Source organism: Rattus norvegicus, chromosome 1 (genome assembly GCF_036323735.1).
Source record: "Rattus norvegicus strain BN/NHsdMcwi chromosome 1, GRCr8, whole genome shotgun sequence".
NCBI lineage: Eukaryota > Metazoa > Chordata > Mammalia > Rodentia > Muridae > Rattus > Rattus norvegicus.
Window position 1 is genome coordinate 175,763,148 of NC_086019.1, and position 18,916 is coordinate 175,782,063.

Here is an 18,916-nt window from a genome sequence, read left to right on the forward strand (position 1 = left end):
TGCACATGGTTTTTCCTGCAAGGATGGAGCTCCCTGGATCTCATTCGGCTGAGACCCCAAGGTCATACTACCTTCCTTTATCCTTTGCCCTTATTCAGGCCAGACCTGGTTCTGAATCCAAAACCACTTCCCGGTTTCAAACAGGAAGTTCTCTCAGAAGTGAGATGCCCCTGCCCACCTGGGGGCAAGCATGCTTGCCAAATGTCAGAGCCTCTTCCTGTCAGAGCTACTGCCAAGAAACTTGCCAGGTCCTGAAGGCAGGGAGCTAACTCTCCTGAGAGCCAGAAGCCTCATATTCCTGTTCTGACTGGCCTTTAGCTGGGGAGTTCTAATGGGAAACTGTCAGATACCACCCGTATTGACTTGGTTTTTGTCTTGCTTTGGCACCAACATCCTGTCTGCCCTGTTTCCTATGGAGGGGCAAATGAGTGAATTTTAATTATGCTGGTATATCACAGAGCTTGGGGGAGAGCTGGCTTCTTGGAACTCCTCTGGCAGCTATCAGAAGAGGAAGGCGTCTAGGGGCCGAGGCAGGAGGGAGGGAAGTGAAGTCATAGGGCCAGAGGCTTCCTTCCTGGCTGAGGTAACACCTCCGTATGTATGTCCTGTAGTAAGCAGCTTACCTGACCCTCCAAGCTCAGGAATAACAGTCCCTCCTGCAGGGGCCTCCTCACACCCAGCTCTACCCTGGGCACAGGCTCCCCTTCTTGTCTCATCCATCCACTAAGCAAATATGACCTTTGAACAAGGCTGCAAACTCATCAAGGTGAAGGGAATTGTGTGTACCCTGGCATAGGCTTGCTAGAGAGTACTTAAGCAGAATAGACCACCCCAAGTGCTGCCTGCAGGAATCCTGGAAAAGAGTGCTTATTTATTTATTTATGTATTTATTTATGTATTTATTTATGTATTTATTTATTTATTATGTTTACCAATCCCCACTCTTTAGCTCTAGCTTTTTCTTTGGTCTTGAACCTAGGCCCTCTGCCAGGCTGACAGGGGGGTCACAGGGTTGCTGTGTTTTTTTCTGTTCCCACCACAAAGCTTAGAGGCCTCCAAGGTCATTGGTCTTGGGATTCTCCCCTGTACCCATCGGGCCTCGAAGAATCCCGTCTACCTTTAGGGAGGATCCTTAGCTGAAAGTGGCTGTGGTTGTCCTCCTCCTTTTCCTCTCCTCCTTCCTTCTTCTTCCTCTTCCTCTTCCTCCTCCTCCTCCTCCCCTTCCGACTCTCCTCCCTTCTCCTCCTCCTCTGCCTCTTCTGCTTCCTCTTCCTTTTCTTCCTTTTCTTCCTCTTCCTTCCTCTTCACCCTGCTCCCCATGACACACAAGACTACCCTGGATAGACAACACTGTGGAATCCGTGACCACAGACCAGTCTGTAGACTCTGGGAAAGAGGAAATCACCTTTTCTCTGACAGGCCTGGGGCTTCCAATTCCCACCGCCTCCTCCTCTCCTTTCCTCCTATCTCCTAGTCTGTCAATGTCCTCAGTCCCCTTTCTTCCTTTCTCTGTCTTTCTTGTCCCTCTTTCTTCTCCTTCACTCTCTCTCCCTCCTTCCCTCTTTTTCATAACAAGCAGCAACTGGCTAGGTGCCATGGTCACAGGTCTGTAGATTCTGGTCACAATCCTATCAGAGACAAGCTATGCTTGTGGGGTTGAGATGCTTCGGCACCCTGAGCCCGTGTTCTCATGCACAAGGTGGGAACCCCCTGCCCTGCTTCTAGGCAGAGGATTCAGACGGTTGGGATCCCTTCAGCACTGCGCCCAGGGCTCAGCAGGAGGATGCTCTGCAGTGTTCGTGAACTCTGTGTGGGATATGGCAAGTGTCCTTCATGTGCTGAGTACAAAAGGAACAGCAATGGGCCCAGCAGAAGACTCTAAACAAACTCCAGGTGCCATCTCTGTCATAATATATGACAATTAATTTTCCATAAGCATAAGAGGAGACATAAATAGTTTCCCCAGCAAAGCTTGCAAGGGCAGATTTTAAGGGCTGCATGTTGAAATTAGAGACATACAGTGGCTTTGAGAAACCAACCCCGCATCCTGTGTGAAGATTTCTTTACATATCTCGTAGGGGTTGTCAGATTGCCATGACACTTCTGTTTCTTCCCAGAAAGCAACCTTTAAAATCGGAGGTGACCTTTTTATGTCTGTAAGGCAAGGCAGGCTTTGAGCTACACAGGCCTAAGAAGCCCCTGAAAGCCCACACATGGGGTGGCCATAATGTCCCAGCAAGCATGAATCCACTTAGCAAGACTGTGGCTGTGTGGAAGGATGGTCTTCCAAGGCAGATTAGTTCTGACTGATCAGGGGCTGTCTACAGCGTCTGGATGGCCAGGAAACTGAGAGGTGTGGGGCAGGAAGAAGACACTGTGGTGAGTAGGAGAATCTACCATAGGAGGTGTTAGGACCTGGAGCAGGGAGCGTTCCGGGTCTGTGTCATCTCTGATTAGCTGACATCGGCCATGACTGTGAGCAGCCTGTCTCCCTTCCTGCAGGAAGTTCTCAGACTTCGCCACTGGGGTTCCTGTGGGAGGATGCTCAGGCTCATTACCAGATCCTGAACGGCTGGGGAGCTGGATCCGGTTCCCAGATGGCAAGGCTCTGTGTGCCATCCAGAGAGACCCTCTCTCAAACATGTGAATGCGAATCGGAGATTCTATAAGCCTTTACAAGCGGATGCTAAAATCCACAGGGAAGGTAAGAAGGGCGAAGGAAGGGCTTATGTGACTTTGAAGAACAAGGACAGGCTGACACTGACAGCCACCAAGACTTGCTACCAAGGCCCCAATGTTGAAGGTTTAGTGCAGACATAGACAGTAGATAACGAGATAGAACAAAGAGCCCAGAGGTGAGTCTGGAGCTCACCTGTCTGGACGACAGCAAGAGGCAAAGCAAGGTGTAGTTCCATGCACAGCGCATGAATATATGAAGTTTAAAGGTTCGATGTGTTCTACAACACATTGCTTATGGTGGATACTTTCTTTTGCAGAGAAGATGCTAACACCACACCAATCTGACAAATATCTAGTTGGAAGGAAAGGCATGAGGGCCTCTAGGGCTCAGAGTATGGACTGATGGGTGGTGTTCATGCCTAGTGGTTTAATTTTATTTTATTTTGGGTTTTGAGACAGGATCTCAACCTGGCCCAGGTTGGTCTTGAACTCCTGATTCTTCTGCCTCAGGCTCCTGCATGCTGGGATTACAGGCATGTACCACCATGACAGGTGTGCTTCTGTCTTCACAGAGGAAAAAGAAAAGTGTGTGAAGTGAATGTCACAAAGTATCACAGTCATGAAGCTGTGGGCAGCACACGAGTTGTGGCTACTTTGTTGCCTTCTGTTAGGAATATTGGAAAAATCATCCCCTTGGCCTCTGGTATTCCCTGAGAAGCTGGTTATGGGCTGGAGGGCGAAGGGCAGAGATGTTTTCTGCACGCCTCATGTATGACAATCAAATCACTACAATCATTAGTCCATTTATCACCATGGGTAAGTCATGCACGAAGAAAACAAACATCATTAAGGTCTGTTCTTCCCCAATGTAAGAAACAGGCAAATGGCCACACTGTGAGAGATGTACTTGAAAGCCTTAAGGGTTTTCTTCTGCTCAGTGTGTGTGTGGGAATGAGGCAAGCATGGGGTTGGGCCTTGAAGAGTGACTAGGACTTTGCAATGAGATAAGAGAGTGGTGTTGTGTAAAGGCCTAGAATATGAGCAGAGCCGGGACATTGTGAGGATGGAGGGCAGCCTGCAGCTTGACGCGTGCTTCAGAGGGAACGTCTGGCGGTAGAAAATGCTTGAGGGCAGGAAGACTGGTGACTTAAGTGAGAGGCAATTAGAACACTGCCTGTAGCTGAGAGAGCAGTTTGGGGCTCTGCATCTGTGGTTTCTATGTCACAGATTCAACCAATTTGCCATGGAATGTATAACATATGAGATATTATATGTTGTACACAATATCTGTATTTTGGCTGGCTATTCTGAGGGAGCTGAAGCAGTGACTCAGCAGTTCTTGCTTCTTTTGCAGAGGACCAGAATTCTGTTCCCAGCACCTTTGTCAGGCACACATGTGCATATAAACATGCACTTAATTAAAAATGTTTAAAACAATTTTCCCAAATAATAAAGTCCCCCTCCCCCATCATTATTTCCCAAAGAATACAGTAGATCAGTGAGTTCTGGGTTCAGTGAGAGCCCCTGTTTCAAAAGGTATGGTGGAGAGCCACAAGGAAGACACCATTGATGATATACGGTCTTGTTCATGTACAGGCATGCACGCACACAAGCACACACACACACACACACACACACACACACACACACACACACACACACCAGGGCTCAGGAGGTAGAGGAAAGAGAATCAGGCAGGACTTTAAGCTCCATCCTTAGCTACATGGTGAGTTTGAGACCAGCCTTGGTTACATGAAACTCCATCTCAAAAAGCCACAATAACTATAGCGAGAGGGCATGCGTAGGTTATAGGCAAACATATCCCCGTTTTACATAAGACACTTGGGCATCCTCCGCAGATTCGGGCACCCGAGGGACCCCTGGCCATGGAACTGTGGGATGTTTGTATTCTTCTGCAAAGCTGCACATTCGCACACAGGGACAAGGTCTCGGTTAGGCTTGCTTCATCTCTGTTGGGTTTCCTTTAATCAAGCTGTGTTTATCTGCCCGATGTACCCACAGGCCTCCCTGTCTGCTGGAAGAGCTCAATAAATACATGTTGGTGGCCGGGCAAGGAGGGAGGCAAGAAGCAGACAGAGTCAAAGCCGGAGAGAGGAGGGATTTCTGGAGAACAGTGGTAATGCTGGCTACTAGCTTGCTCAGCACCTCACCATCTAGGAAGGGAAAGGCCCCGCAGGCTACCCAGCCTGCTGACAAGTGTGTGAGCAGGCGTACTTCTAATGAAAGGAGCTCACAGGTGTAGGCCTGTTGCACTGAGTGAGCCCTGTCATGAGGTGTTGGTGTTGCATGGTGCCACAGGACTGCCAACCCAGCTCTCAGAAGATTGCTTTGTGTTCCAGCCTGGCCTGGACTACCTAGCAAGATCCTCTCTTTACAAAAAAAAAAAAAAAAAAAAAAAAGTGGTGTTATTTATAAAGAAGTGTTTTCCTTTCTCCCAGGGCAAAAAGACCTCGCATAAAATAAAAACAAGTTCTCTCTTTGATGAATAAGACAAAACAATAAGCGCAGCTGGTGGCGCTCCAGCTGACAGGCTCTGTTCAGGTGGCGGAGAGCACCTGCCCGCCCCGTTGGCTCTGTGGGAGGGGCAGGGCCTGCAGAAGCCCCGGGGCTTTACAAGTCTTTGCTCTGCGTCCCTGAGTCAACCCCAGTCACCAACCACAATTCACTTCAGTTAATAAACTGGGCCCAAAGCAAACAGGCCCCCAGGAGTGCTCAGAGGTGAACACATGGCAGTCCACAGCCTCCGTGGTCCGAGGTTCCTCCTGCCTCCTCTCCTCCTTCCTCGCCGGGCAGTCTCTGTTGACTCTCCTGTTCTTCTCAATTCAGCCTCTTTCTGGGCCGGTTCTTTCTTCCTCCATCTGACCACACTTGAGGAAGGTGGTGGAAAATCTAAGACACCAATCCCCACCTACCCCTCCCCCACACACTCCCCGCTCTGTTTTTCTTTCCTTCCGTGTCCCCTTCCATCAAGGGAGAGAGAGCAGAGCCATCATCCCCATGCTGGCTCACTTCCTGGTCACCTATGAGACAATTCAGTGAGCCCAAGAGTGTCAGACTCATCTCTAGGAATTAATGTGCAGAGATATTGACATCATTGCATTTGATGGGTTGGATAGTCTGATTTATGAGCTCCTGCTAACTCCATTGCCATTAGATTTCACAGAGGAGGGGAGAGAAGTAATGGGAAGCTGAGTATTTGCAGAGGCTGCCCCTCTCTTGTTCCTGGATTTTTTTTTTTAAATGCCTCTCTTATACCTGGTACCCATGACAAAGGACCCTGAAAGAAAAGTTGTTCAAGAACATGATGTGGCCCCATCTCTTATGTGGGTGCTCAGCAGCTCACACTGTTCTGGGTTCTGTCATGGACACGGCAGGGAAGGTTGAGCATCTGCTTTTCCAATACTGATAGTGCAACAGTGGGGTGGGGCTGAAAAGGGAGGGGAGTGAAGGAGCCCAGAGGAAGCAGCACACTTGGCTTGGAGCAGGGGCTCCCTAACTCTGCTGTGCACTAGAATCTCCTATAGTGGCCATTCCTGTGACCTCAGGACTTGGGAGGGACAATCTGGAGCCCAAGGTTTTTCTTGACTACACCATCAGTTCAAAGCTAGTCTGAGTTATGATTATTCTTTTATTTGCTGATGCTTGGCCCATTCCCAGACCTATGGATCGATTGACATTGGGAACTCTAATACTCAATAAAACTCGGGAGAGATCAGCTTCAATACTAATAATAAGTAGCAGTTTGGTTTGCAAGTGGCACAAAGCCAGTCAAGCCTGGTTTCACGCAGCTGTAATCCTCACAGCTGGAAGTCTGAGGCAGAAGGATCAGTGCAAGTGTGAGGGCAGCCTGGGCTACTTGGCTAGACACTGTCTCACCCTCTCAAAGCAACTAGACAATCTCATCTACATTTTCTTAAGTATAAAAGAAATCAGGGAAGGGGTGCTATACATTGTATCACATTTAAACAACAAAGGGGGGGGTGGTTATAGCTCTGTGTAGAAGGGCCTTGAGAGGCTCTGGAGAGACAGCCCAGCGTTGAACAGCACCGGCTGCTCTTCCGGAGGACCCAGGTTCAATGCCCAGCATCCACATGGCAACTCACAACCATATATAACTGGAGGATTTAGTGTTACCTTCTGGCCTCTATAGGCATGCTGTGTATATGGTACACATACATTCAGGCAAAACACCCATTACGCTAAAAACAAATAATATTTCTTAAAAAAAAAAACTAATCTGTGAGGGTGAAGGGAGGCTTCCTTTTTCTCTAGGTCGCTACAGCTCTGGCTCACCATGTTTACAGAAAGTCATAGTCTTGTTCTCTCTGTCTTCCTTCTTTACAGCTAGTGCAAGGAGGCCTAGAGTCCTCGGAGCTCAGACAGAGCCAGAACAACTTCACAGGCTCTGACTCGGTCTGAGTCGATCCCTGCAAGAACTGGAAATGGCTGATTGGCTTAGCCCTGGACCAGGACTATTTTCCAGTGGGCATACACATTTAAATAGACCCACACCATCAGCTTTTATCATATGATTTTATGTACATTAATGTTTTACTTACATGTGTGTCTGTGTGAGGGAGTCAGATCCCCTGAAACTGGAGACACAGACAATGGTGAGCTGCCATGTGGGTGCTGGGAATTGAACCTGGGTCCTCTGGAGAACAGCCAAGTAGTTAGTCTTAACTGCTGAGACTGCCTCTCTCTCTCTCTCTCTCTCTCTCTCTCTCTCTCTCTCTCTCTCACACACACACACACACACACACACACACACACACACACACAAAATAAAGACAGTCTCATAGTCTCATATAGGTCAGTCTGGCCTCCAATTTACTATAGCACAGGTGAGCCACGAACTCCCGACCACCTTGCCCCTTACTGCTGAGATTAGAGGGATGTGCCACCGTATCCAATCACGTTTGCATTTTAAGGTATAATTTCTTAAAACTAAAACATTACCTTTACCTATGTATTTGTTTATTTGTTTTGTTAAGAGGGTAGAGTGCTTACCCCAGGATGTGAGTGGAGGTCAGAGGACAACTTTTAGGAGTCGGTTCCCTCCTTCTACCCTGTGACTCCTGGGGCCATAACCCAGCTCGGCAGCAAGAGCCTTAGCCACTGCGCCATCTGCCCAGCCCTTAAGGTGTAATCCCTGTATCTGGAGAGATGTCTCGCAGGTAAGAGCGCTGGCTGCTTTCAGAGTGGTCCAGGTCAGTCTCCAGCGCCCTCTCCCTGCCACAGGTCATAACTGTTCTGTAACCCCAGCCCTTGAGGATTCAACACCTTCTTCTGGCCCTTTGAGGCATTGTGTGCATGTGGTGCACAGACATCCACACAGGCAGAATAACCAGACACATAAAATAAAAATGTAAAAAGATGTAAGTCTTGACAGTTATGGGGAGGTCTTTTAGGGGAGAGATCCTGGGGAATCAAGACCATGGAAATTGAGGTAGGTAAGCAGGAAGGAGTGTTTTGGAGATTATAGTAGATAAGGTTTATTATCCTAATAGAAAGAACAAGTTAGTAAAAGAGAGGATCCACAGGCGACTGAAAGCTTGAATTTGTAATCAAGTAGATACTAGTCAACCCAATTTATATATGTCAACTCTGAAATCTTGTCTCAGTGTATGTCTGTACCTAACTGGACAAACTGGGTACTTAATAGAGACAAGAATTATACTCAAATCTCTGGAGGCTGAGCTGTCCAAGATCAAGTGCCGGCATCTTGCCTTTATCCTGAGGCAGAAGGTGAGAGGGCAAGATGGAGCAGAAGGGGCTGAACATACTTGTGTAACACCTACTCTTGAGGTTACAAACCCATTTCTGTGACAGAGACATCAGTCGGATTGTAACTTAATCACCTTCAGCAGGTCCTCAAACCTTCAAACTACTGCACAGAGGCTTAACCTTGCCACACTACCAATTTGGGAAGACATTTAAAACATCTAGAAGTCTTAAGATTAGCAGGGGTGATGTGCAATCCAGAGACCCTGGGGAAGGGTTGGAAGTCACCAGAGTCCAGACAACGGAGGAAGCAGAGGCCAGGGGTGTGGTCCCTGAAGGAAAGAATTCGGAAACGGGATTCCTACAGCCAGGAGCCTGGGTGGACATGGGAGAGAGAGGGTGGAGGAAGACCAGTCTTACAGCACAAGGAAACAAAGAGAGGGGGGCAGGAGCTGGAACTAGAAGATGGGTTTAGCTCCTAGGAAGAAGTCTCACTTCAGCAAGAACTAGGCTATAGGATTTCTAGTGAGCAGGATGGAGAATGCAGAGGACGTTTCGTGGAAGACGTTGAGCTAGGTGTGGTGATGCACCCTTGGCTATATAGCAAGCTCAAGGTCAGTCCCGGCTGCCTGAGACTTGTTAGAAAACCAAGAAGTTGGCTGGTGAGAGTCGGGGTAGTCAGTCTCCAAAGGAAGTATGAGAAACAATTTCTTCATGTTCGGTTTTTAGTTTTGTTGTTATTTTCCGGTTTGTTTTCTTTTTAAAGCTTGATTTTGTTGTCTCCATGAGATTAAAGCTACCGGCCAAAACAAAGATGGAGAGAAAAGATGAGGGTAAAAGGTAGTGATTTTCCATACACCGGGAAAGCAGATGTCCAGATGTCAGAGGCTCGGAGGAAGTGGGCAGGGGAGTGACTGCTCCCTGGGGGCGGGGCTTCCTGCTGGAGTGATAAAATGTTCAGGAACTAGATAAGAGTTCTGAAAGTTTCGGGACCTCAAAGATTTATGATGTGCTCCTGGGTTTTGCACTTTGAAATGGGTGGATTATTTTAAAATATATATTTAATCATGCTCACAGAAATAGTGGCCCTCCATGCCCCATACTCTGTGAATTTTACATCTTTCATATAAGCTGATATCCACACCCTTAGACAGGGTACCATACCCATTTTACGGGACTAGATCATGCAACCGGATTTAAGATTTCAACTCAAGCTGATTTAACCCAAACTTGGAACCACTTTTTCATATCGTGTGTCTACATTTCATAGATACCTGTACTGATAATGTGAATTGACTCGTATCCACTGATGACATTTTTCAGTTTGGGTCGCTGTAACACATAATACCTGTCATTTATTTTGGTTTACTGCTTTTTGAAGTTTTAATCTGTGGTTTGTTGGTCCTGTTGATTTTGGTCATGTAGCTAGGGTAGCATTTTGAGGCTGTCCTATATGGTGGAGGAAGCTGTTTATTTCAAAGAAGTCAGGAGACGGGGAGGAGGGGAAAGGGGAGGGTGAGGGGGAGAAGGAGAGATTTTCCGCCTACTCTTAAAGTTCTGCCAACTCCTAACAGCACCTTTAACGTGAAGGCCTCTGAGGAACAAACTATAAATCCAAATTATAACAACTAAACTATTATGGTCCAAATATCTGGGTGATAAACACATCTACCCTTTTTTCTTTGAGACAAGGTCTCCAGTAGCACAGGCTGCCCTTAAACGTGACTGTGTGGCTGAGGATGACTTGAACTTCCAAGTCCTGGGATTAAGATACACACCAGTAGGCCTGGGTTATGTGGTGCTGAGAATTGAGCCCAGGGCTTCATGCATGCATGCTAGGCAAGCACTCTACCAACTGGCCGGTACACAGAGCCCAGCATCTAAACGTGTCTTTGTCATTGTTGTTATTTGCTGGTTTGCTTTTTGAGACAGGGTCTCACTGTGTAGTTTTAGGTGGCAAGGAACTCACAGTATAGACCAGCCTGGCCTTGAACACAGAGAGATCTACCTACCTCCACCTCCTGAGCGCTATGATTAAAGATACGTTTTACACACACACATATTGGGGACAGCTGTGATTCTAAAAGTTACTAGAATGTTCAGATTTAACATGTGGAGGGAAAGGAGGCTGACTCCTTATAGAGTGGAAGAACATAGCCAGGTGACAAGGAATCTTCTCTAGGTGGTGACCTACAGCACAGTCTGAGAGGGAGTGACAGCAGTCACTGGGTAGGGAGGAGGAAGGGCTGTGGAGGGGAAGGTAACACCAAGCAGACATCTTAGATCTGGCAGGGATGGGACCAGTGAGCACCTGGCTAGATCCTAGAGGCCTGCTCTAAGCCAACTCTTTCCCGATTCCCACGCTGTTTGGCTTCCGGACTCCATTTCTCTCTCACTGACCAGAGAGAATCCCTTTGGCATGAACTTGCTTTGCTCCAAAGGACAGCCACAGTCTTGTTGGAAGACAGCCCCTTTCCACCAAGTCCCTTATCTTTGCTCTCCGATCCCCTGACGGCTGGCCACACACCTGGGGCAGCCATTACTTCTTTGTGACTTTTATTTCCTCCCGGTTGGAGGGTGCTGCTGCTGAATGCTGATGGACCCGCGGAGAGTGATTTACATCTACCCAAAGTAAGGAACTGCCTGTGCGCGGAAGTCAGGTCAGGCATTTGAGGCTTTACTTAGCCTGCACTCCTGCTGGAGGGCTAGACCGACCTGACCTGCCATTCCCCCTTCTCTATGGGGGTCGGGGAAGAAGGGAGGTGGGTTCCATTTGAGAGCCTAGCCTACTGTTATGTTTTGAATACATTATGTCTCCTGTCTCCTGTGTGCGCTTGTGTTTGTCACATGGTCTCTAGTTGGTGGTGCTGTTTTGAAAGGCTGTGGAACCTTGAGAAGGTGGAGTCTTACTGGAGGTAGTGGGCCACTGGGGCCCGACTTCCTGTCTACTCTTTGCTTCCTGATTGTGGCTGTTATGTGACCATCTGTGTACCCACAACTCTGCGGCCATCCCTTCCATCCCATGACGCATTGTACCCCTTCTTAAACCATGACCCCAAATAATTAGCCTTCCTTCTTCAAGTTGTTTTTGTAAGTTTTTGTCACAGCAGCAGCAGCAACAACAACAACAACAACAACAACAACAACAACAACAACAACAACAACAGCAGCAGCAGCAACTGAATTTCCCACTCCCTTTATCTGCCTATCTCTCCCTTGCCCCACGTTGAAGAACTTCTGGGCCCTGAGCATGCGCAGCAAGCATTCTGCTACAGCGCTAAGTCTTGACGTGGACTTTTCTAGATGAAAACCCAGCTCTGTGAGGAATCGCTTGGAATGGACGCCTCCTGCAGGTCTCGCTGATCTGATACAAAGAGGGGGCAGCCCCTCCTGAACGCCCAGGGTCCGGGCTGTCCTAGAGAGTCCCTTGCTATCTAAGCTGCTCCGGAAGAAAGATGACGAGCAAAGCAACCAGGCAAGAACTTACTGCAGTTTAAAAATATTTATCCGTTACAAAATTCACCAAAGGCTTATCTGGGGTGCTGGTGTGTGGGTGGAATGGGAATGTAGAACGGATCGTAGAGGAGGGTGTCAGGGTGACATGACTTTTTGAGATATCAGAAACACACAGTTATTTCTGATAGACCGTGCAGGCCAGAGTTGTGGGTAGAATCCAGGGTGTTAGAGAATCAGCGTATGGGGTCTACAAAGACCTCACTCAGAGGCTTATTTACTTCCGGTTCTGGGGTTTGAACCAAGGGCATTATGCACGCCAGACAAACACTATCTTTGAGCCACATCTGTAGTTCTCTTATTTGTTTGTTTATTTATTTATTTATTTATTTATTTACTTATTTACTTATTTACTTACTTATTTGCCTTTCAGAAAACCAGTTTTTTAGGGCAGTGAGTGGGCCACACAAACCATAGAAGCCACGGTAAGAAGTTGTTTCCTCAGTGTAGTCCTCCACTAAACATGTAGCCATCTACTGCGTGTGGGTTTCTGTTTAAGCAATGTTCACCTAACTTCTGGCCACTGGGGTGACCGTGGTAAATGCTCTACTGTGACTCCTTCAGGAGGTCTGATTTTAGGAGCTCAGATGAGCTGTGTGAGAGACAGATTTCTGAGGCTGTGAGGAGAACAGCTGAGAATGATGATAAGGAAGGAAGGTTTGTTTGGACTCACGGTTTCCACTCAGAGCTGATTGGCTTTGTTGCTTTGAGGCAGTGGCTGCATACCACATCATGGTAGAAGTGGCCCAGGGGCCTATTCATGGCAGCTGAGAAGCAAAGAAAATAAGAAAGGATTTGGCCATGGTGACTCGTTTCTGTAATCCTAGCAGAGGGAAAGATGGGGCAGGAAGATTACCATAAGTTTGGGGCCAATCTGGGATACATTGCTCTGGGTACAGTGAGACCTTGTCACACACACACACACACACACACGTACATATACTCACATACTAAACCCCAAAACAGAAATGACTCAATTGACCAGTGCTCACCTTGCAAGGCCCGGCACCTGAGTAAGATCCTTAGCGTCCATATAAAGAAAGTTGTGCACTGAGGGAGGCTCAGGGTTCTCAAACAAATGTGAAGCCCTGCACTCAGACCCCCACAACCCACATACAGCCGGACACAGGAGCACACCTTTATGGCGCAGCAGTCCTACAGTGAGATGGGAAGCAGGAGGACCAGCTGACCTGGCATAGCCATTAGCGAACAAGAAACAATGTAGAAGGCTGGGATGGGCACCGGAAGTTATCCCCCGACTTCCTCAGTGCTGTGGCACCTGCAGCTACATTTACTCACACACCCCACACACACACACACACACACCACACATACAAACTCTCATGCACACTCAGATGCACACCACATGCACTCTTGCATGCACACTCACAAGCACATTCAGAGATTTTAAAAAGTGCACAACACTGGAGCACAGGCTTGACAGTGAGACACTTGGGTCACTCCTCTGTTGTGTGCTGGCTCCAAGGAGCTGTCAGGTAGGAGCTCCATTTCTACATATATGCTGTGGGACAGATGTGTAATGGACAGACAGACAGATAGAATGTGAGTCTCCTTGGTGGACCAGAATAGAGAAGGGGGTTCTTCTTGGCCCATTTAGCTGCTGTGTGGACAGTTGGGTAGCACTGCTGAGAGCTCTCTCCAGGTTCTACTCAGCTCCTGCAGTACATTCTGGAATGGGCATCAGCTATTTCAACAACTGAAGCCCAGCGCACCGTGAGGGTCCCCGAGTTTGGTAGTCTGATTCCATTTCTTGTGTCTCTGGGGACCACGATGGTGTCATTGGATTTTACAGCTGACTTTGAAGATCTGTGTTGAAGTCAACCATGACAGCACATGCCTGTACTCCTAGCTCTTGAGAGGTAGAGGTGGGGGATCCAGTGTTAAGGCCATCCTTGGCTCTGTAGTCAGTTTGAGGCCAGCCTGGACTACAGGAGAGCAAACAAATAACTGAAACAAAACCACCAAAAAAGCCCAAAATACACAAGCTGGGGGGGGGGGTGATATCTTCAGTCTTTGGGCCTGAGGCTGGACTATTTGTGAGGCCCTTTGTTCTCCCAGCTCCTGTGCACACCCACACTGCCTTTGTCTGTCACAGTTGGAGTGGCACTTTCTGCTTATAGCAGAACCTCTTGACTGCCCCAGCGCTGACTTTGTCACATGTGCATATATCCCCCAAAGTGTTGTGGGGTTCCCAAGAATAATCCTGACTGGAAACCCCCAGACACGCTCCTCTTTTTCCCCACATTGTCAGCAAAGTCTCCCTGAAGGTGTGCTGGGCCCGATGGGTCCCTGATGACCTTGAATTCTGGTACTTATATCTAGGAACAGTGGTGAGGCTGTAGCCTGTGGGCTGATAGAGGCTTGGACAAGTTGCCATGATTTTGTTTCTCATACACTGGCGTGTATGCCCGAGGGAGGCACCGCTGCTCCCACTTCCTGGCTTAGAAAGTCCTCCGAAGATAGCTAGCTGTCAAGGCAGCCTGGGGCCCATCAGCCTCTTTTCATCACTTGACAAGGTCACTGGGCTCCTCTTCCCCCGAAAGCCAGGGCACTTTGATGTCAGCTCTGGAGAAAGCCTGGGAACCACACACTCACAGTGTCACCCCTGCTGGGGAAATACTTGAAAGCAAGGGGAAGACCCCAGAGTGTGTTGTGTGGAAAATATCCCTGGGAGGGGGATTCTCTAGGCTCCACATCCACCTTGTTTCTAGCATACTGGGAGGCTGGCCGTGGGGGAGGCAGTCCTGGTCTCTCTGCAGCCCCCTTTCGAAGTGGTCAGGTGGATGCTGATAATGACAGGGCCACCAGCTGGGGATGCTTTGAGATGAGGATATTTTTAGGGCTGAATCTGGGTCTTCCTTCTCTCCCTCCCTCTGATGCTAAGTAGCCATCTGTGTCTCCCAGGCAACCTCCTTAAGCTGCATCCTAGAAAAGCAGGATGGGGAAGTGACTAATGTTAAGTACAGAGCATGGGGCTGCTGCATCATTCATTCACCCATTCATTCATTCACTCACTTATTCATTCCTTCATTCACTCCTTCATTCGTCTGTTAAGAAATGAGCCAGGTACTATTTTCCCCTAACACAATATAAGGCTTTCTTTGAAGCAGAGTCATATGTACCCCCAATCCAGCTGGCCACCCTATACTGAAGGCTTTGAGTTCTGAGTTTTGACACACCTATCCCCAGTCTTCCAAAAGCCACAAGACTTACCTAATTCCTTTACTCAGTCAGCCCCATCAAAGCCCAGCTTGCCCTATCTCAGAGTTAAAATTCATTCCACCACACCCACCTAGCAAGAGTTTCTTGGCAGAGCCCCCATGAGATCAAAGCTTGGTGGGCAGCAGAAGAGAGGTGCAAAGGATGCTGGGAAGTATTGGTAAATTCTTATTTTTGAGCGGTCAGAACTTCTGCCCTAGTCCAGACCTGTGGTACATGCACAGGATCGCCACATTTGGGAGGATGAGGCAAGATAATTGTTGAGTTTGGAGACCAGTCTGGAGTACACACTAAAATCTCGTCTCGAGAACCTTCTACCACTGCTAAACTCAGTTGGCCTGCAGGGCTCCTGACCCTGTCAGGCTTGCTTTGATCTGAAGGCAGAATGTTGTGCTATGTGAGACCATGAGGCTGAACAAAAAATACTGCAGGATTTGCTTCCCATGCAGTCACCCGTGTCTGATCAGTCACCTGCTACAGAGTGACAGCAGCAGGTTGAATGAATGACTCTCCTCCGTCTCTATGTCCACACTGCCTAGCCTGGGCTCAGGCAAATAGCTATGAGCCTTGTCTGCTGAAGTGAAGCTTCCTATATTACATTACTACATAAAAGGCAGGGACAGTCATTCCTCTCTCCCTGACAGCAGCCAAATGTGAGCTCTACAGTACGCTCAGATCACTTGGCAGTTCTTTGAGAGAACTTACCTGTCTAGGGTCTCCAGAAGCCCAGAAATGGCTATAGAGGCCCCACACCAGGGTTGTATATGTTGACTTGGAATCAGTTCTGGGCTTAAATACAGACGCATTAATATGCACATGGTCTTGGTAAATGACTCTTCATTACAGATCTCAGTTTCCCCTGTCTGTGAAAGGGGATGATGATATTGAAAAGATCTATCTCTAGATCTGGGTTTAAATGAGATGGTTCATGGAACATGTTCATTGGTGGTGTCATGGTTGGAGTCCCACCAGAGCCAAGTACTACCCCTGTTAGAGTCAGTGATGAGTTTTGCAGGCTGAGTAGGGTCGAGTGCTGGGGCTAAAACTCATCCGCAGAAGTGGAGTGAATTCTAAAGATGCTAAGAGACAAACTTGAAGAAACCCCAAGAGCTAAGTCGGAGCAGTAAAGAGTATAGAGAAAGAAACAAACAAAAACCAAAAACGGGCCCCAGGTTTGGGGGTGGAGGAATTGCTGCCCACACTTGCCTGGCCAAGGGGCGTGCTCTCCAAAGGGTGGTACCCCAGGGAATTCTAGCAGCCTGGAGTCACGGTACTGTTTGCCTTTGCCACCCATGCCTGCTTGCTCCCCGCCCCCCCGGGCAGCTCAGTTCCAAGAACATTTATGGACTCTGCATTGGACCAAGCTGGATGATGAGCTTTGGGCCCCAGGTGTGAGTCAGCCCACTTGAATCTTATTTTCCTGGTCTCTGCTGTCACGGTGTCCGTATGAATTTCTCAGGACTTCCAGGCCTGAACCATTCATTCATACCTTTCTCTGAAACTGTGAGAGGCACTCATGAAAGCGATCTGAAACAGAGGCTAGCCATCCGACAGCCAAAAAAAAAGAGAAAATGCGACGGATGGACCCAGATAAAGTGGTTGGTCTGCGTCACCACCCCATTTCCTCTAGCTTTAGCACAAGCAAGGTCAGTTCAAGAGAGAACCCAAGCAAGGAAGACTGCAAGCAGAAAAGCAAGAAGGGAGGGCTCAAGAAGACCAAGCAGTCCTAGAAGTCCTTCGATGCTCCTTCCAGTCCAAAAGTGGACAGTGAGGCTGGCTTTCCAGATGCTTAGGCCAAGCTTCTTGAGGCCCAGCCTTCCCTCTCCCTTGACACCAGAACACCAAGGCCCGGTGTTCGTCTCGCAGCAGCCCAGGGCTGGGTCTTCGACCTGTGGCCAGGGTGGGAGCGGCTAGGGTAGGGCTTCAGCCCACGTGCGTCCGAGGCTGCAGTGGTGACAGCCGTCCCCAGCCCGGTCTAACTGGGAGGGTGTTGGGGTGGGTTCCGCGCTGCACGACCATTGGCTGTGCGTCTTCGGCCTGGGGCGGGGCCTCGTCTTCGGACGCCCTGTCATTGGCTGAGCCTTAGGTGGGGGCGTGCCCCAATCGGGTCCTCCGCAGCTCGCAGAACCACAGGCACCCGGCCGGCTCAGCCTGCGCCGGGCCGCCTCGCTAGCTCCGGGCTCGGCAGGCGGCCCGCGGGGTTCCGAATCTCTGCGCCCTCAGACAGGGGCCAAGCAAGGCAGGCGCTGACCTGAAGCCCGGAGGCCCGCGAGACCTTCGGTAAGACCGAGTGGGAGTGGGCTCCGGGGTGCGCAGGAGCGGGTGGGGACAATACCAGTCCCTCCGGGCTGGACTCTGCTCCCTGCTGGACGCCCGGGAGGGTCAGGTGCGGCAGTTCCGTCCGGGACCTCAGACCCACCTGCGGGGCGCGCCGTGGGCTCTCCACCAATCAAAGCTGTCATTCTAACCCCAGAAAACCTAACACACAAGCGCAGAGTAGGCGCCCTTAGGCAGCAGGGTCGCCTGTCATCGTTCAGAGGAACGTCCCCAAACTTTGCTCCGTGTGATCTGGGCTCCCGTACCTTTCCCATCCTATAACAGAGAGCCTTGCTTATCTTTATTTTATTATTATATTTTTCTGCCTCCCTTCTTCTCCTCCCTCCTTGATAACAGGAAGTTGGGCCAAATGTCAGTGGCCTGGCCAGTGGCGGGCTGGAACACGGGCTGGTTGCTTGGACGGTGGTGACGCTCTGAGGGGCCCGCGCTGCTGTCCCCTCTGTCCCCTGCGATCCCTGGCAGCCTGTGCGGGTCCCCGCCCAGGAGCACCCCACCCTGGCGTCCTGCCCTGTCACTGGCTGGCTGGCTCTGGGTTGGTAGGGGGAGGGGGGTCTCCCTTGCAGCCTCTGCCTGCTGCAGCTGTCCGGAGAGGGCGGGGTTAATTTATCCCAGGCCAGCCTCAGTCTCAGCCTCACCCTCACCGGCAGAGCTGGGAAGGGCTTGTACTGGACCGGGAAGAGGCGTGTTGAAACCAGAGTTCTCTCGTGTCTCCTTCCACATTGTTTATTCTGGGCCTGGGTTTCTAAAGCGGAAAGAGCTTTCGTTTGCAAGGCCTTTCGCTGTCCACCGTGTCTTACTTAGATGGTTTAGTGGGAGGATAAAGTCAGTAGCCGTTATGGACAGACCCGGAGAGGAAAAAAGCCAGAGGCTAATTGGCCTTCCGCATTTGCCTCCCTGAGTTCTCTGGCACCTGTGTCCTCTGCGCGCCAGCAACCTCTGCGGGGGCAGTGGACCTAACAAGTGGGCCACCAGGATAGCCCCTGTTCATGTCCCAGGGATTTTAAAGGCGATCAGGGCTGCCTTCTTCGGGTACAGAGAAGAGGGCATAGGTTGGATCCCAGTGGTTACTCTCCAAAAAGCTTGAGTTGTGTCCTCTCTGTTTCAGGGACCCGGAAAGCAGTCCTGGCTCTAAGCCTGCTTCCCACCAGTTGCCCTGTGGCTGTGGGAAGGAGCTCTGTGTGCATGTGTCTTGAGGCCCTGGCTTTTGGGAGATTCTGGGGATCACAGGAGTTTGCAAAGCGCCAGGTGCTTGAACAGCACAGCAAACTGCTCCTCACTGTGGAGTCCAATGTGGAGGGGCTCTGGCAGTGTTCTTTGTGGTAGAGAGGGACTGACTGCGCTGCTGCTTCAGAGGAAAGCCTCCGTTGGCTTTACCTCTGCGGTCCGGGCTTTTCCAGTAATC

At 49.6% G+C, this 18,916-nt stretch overlaps 1 protein-coding gene across 23 annotated transcripts in view; it reads left to right on the top strand.

The window, feature by feature from the left end:
- Positions 1-17,293: 17,293 nt before the first annotated feature.
- Mical2 (microtubule associated monooxygenase, calponin and LIM domain containing 2) overlaps positions 17,294-18,916 on the top strand; it is a 184,717-nt gene continuing 183,094 nt past the window's right edge. For 12 of the 23 annotated variants that reach the window (XR_010055211.1, NM_001395865.1, XM_063269420.1 and 9 more), the window contains exon 1: positions 17,299-17,457. The gene's annotated coding sequence lies outside the window, so the exon portion shown is untranslated. Of the gene's footprint in view, positions 17,458-18,916 lie in introns of all 23 variants that reach the window. The other 11 variants (XM_063269380.1, XM_063269396.1, XM_063269399.1 and 8 more) reach the window with 3 other exon arrangements.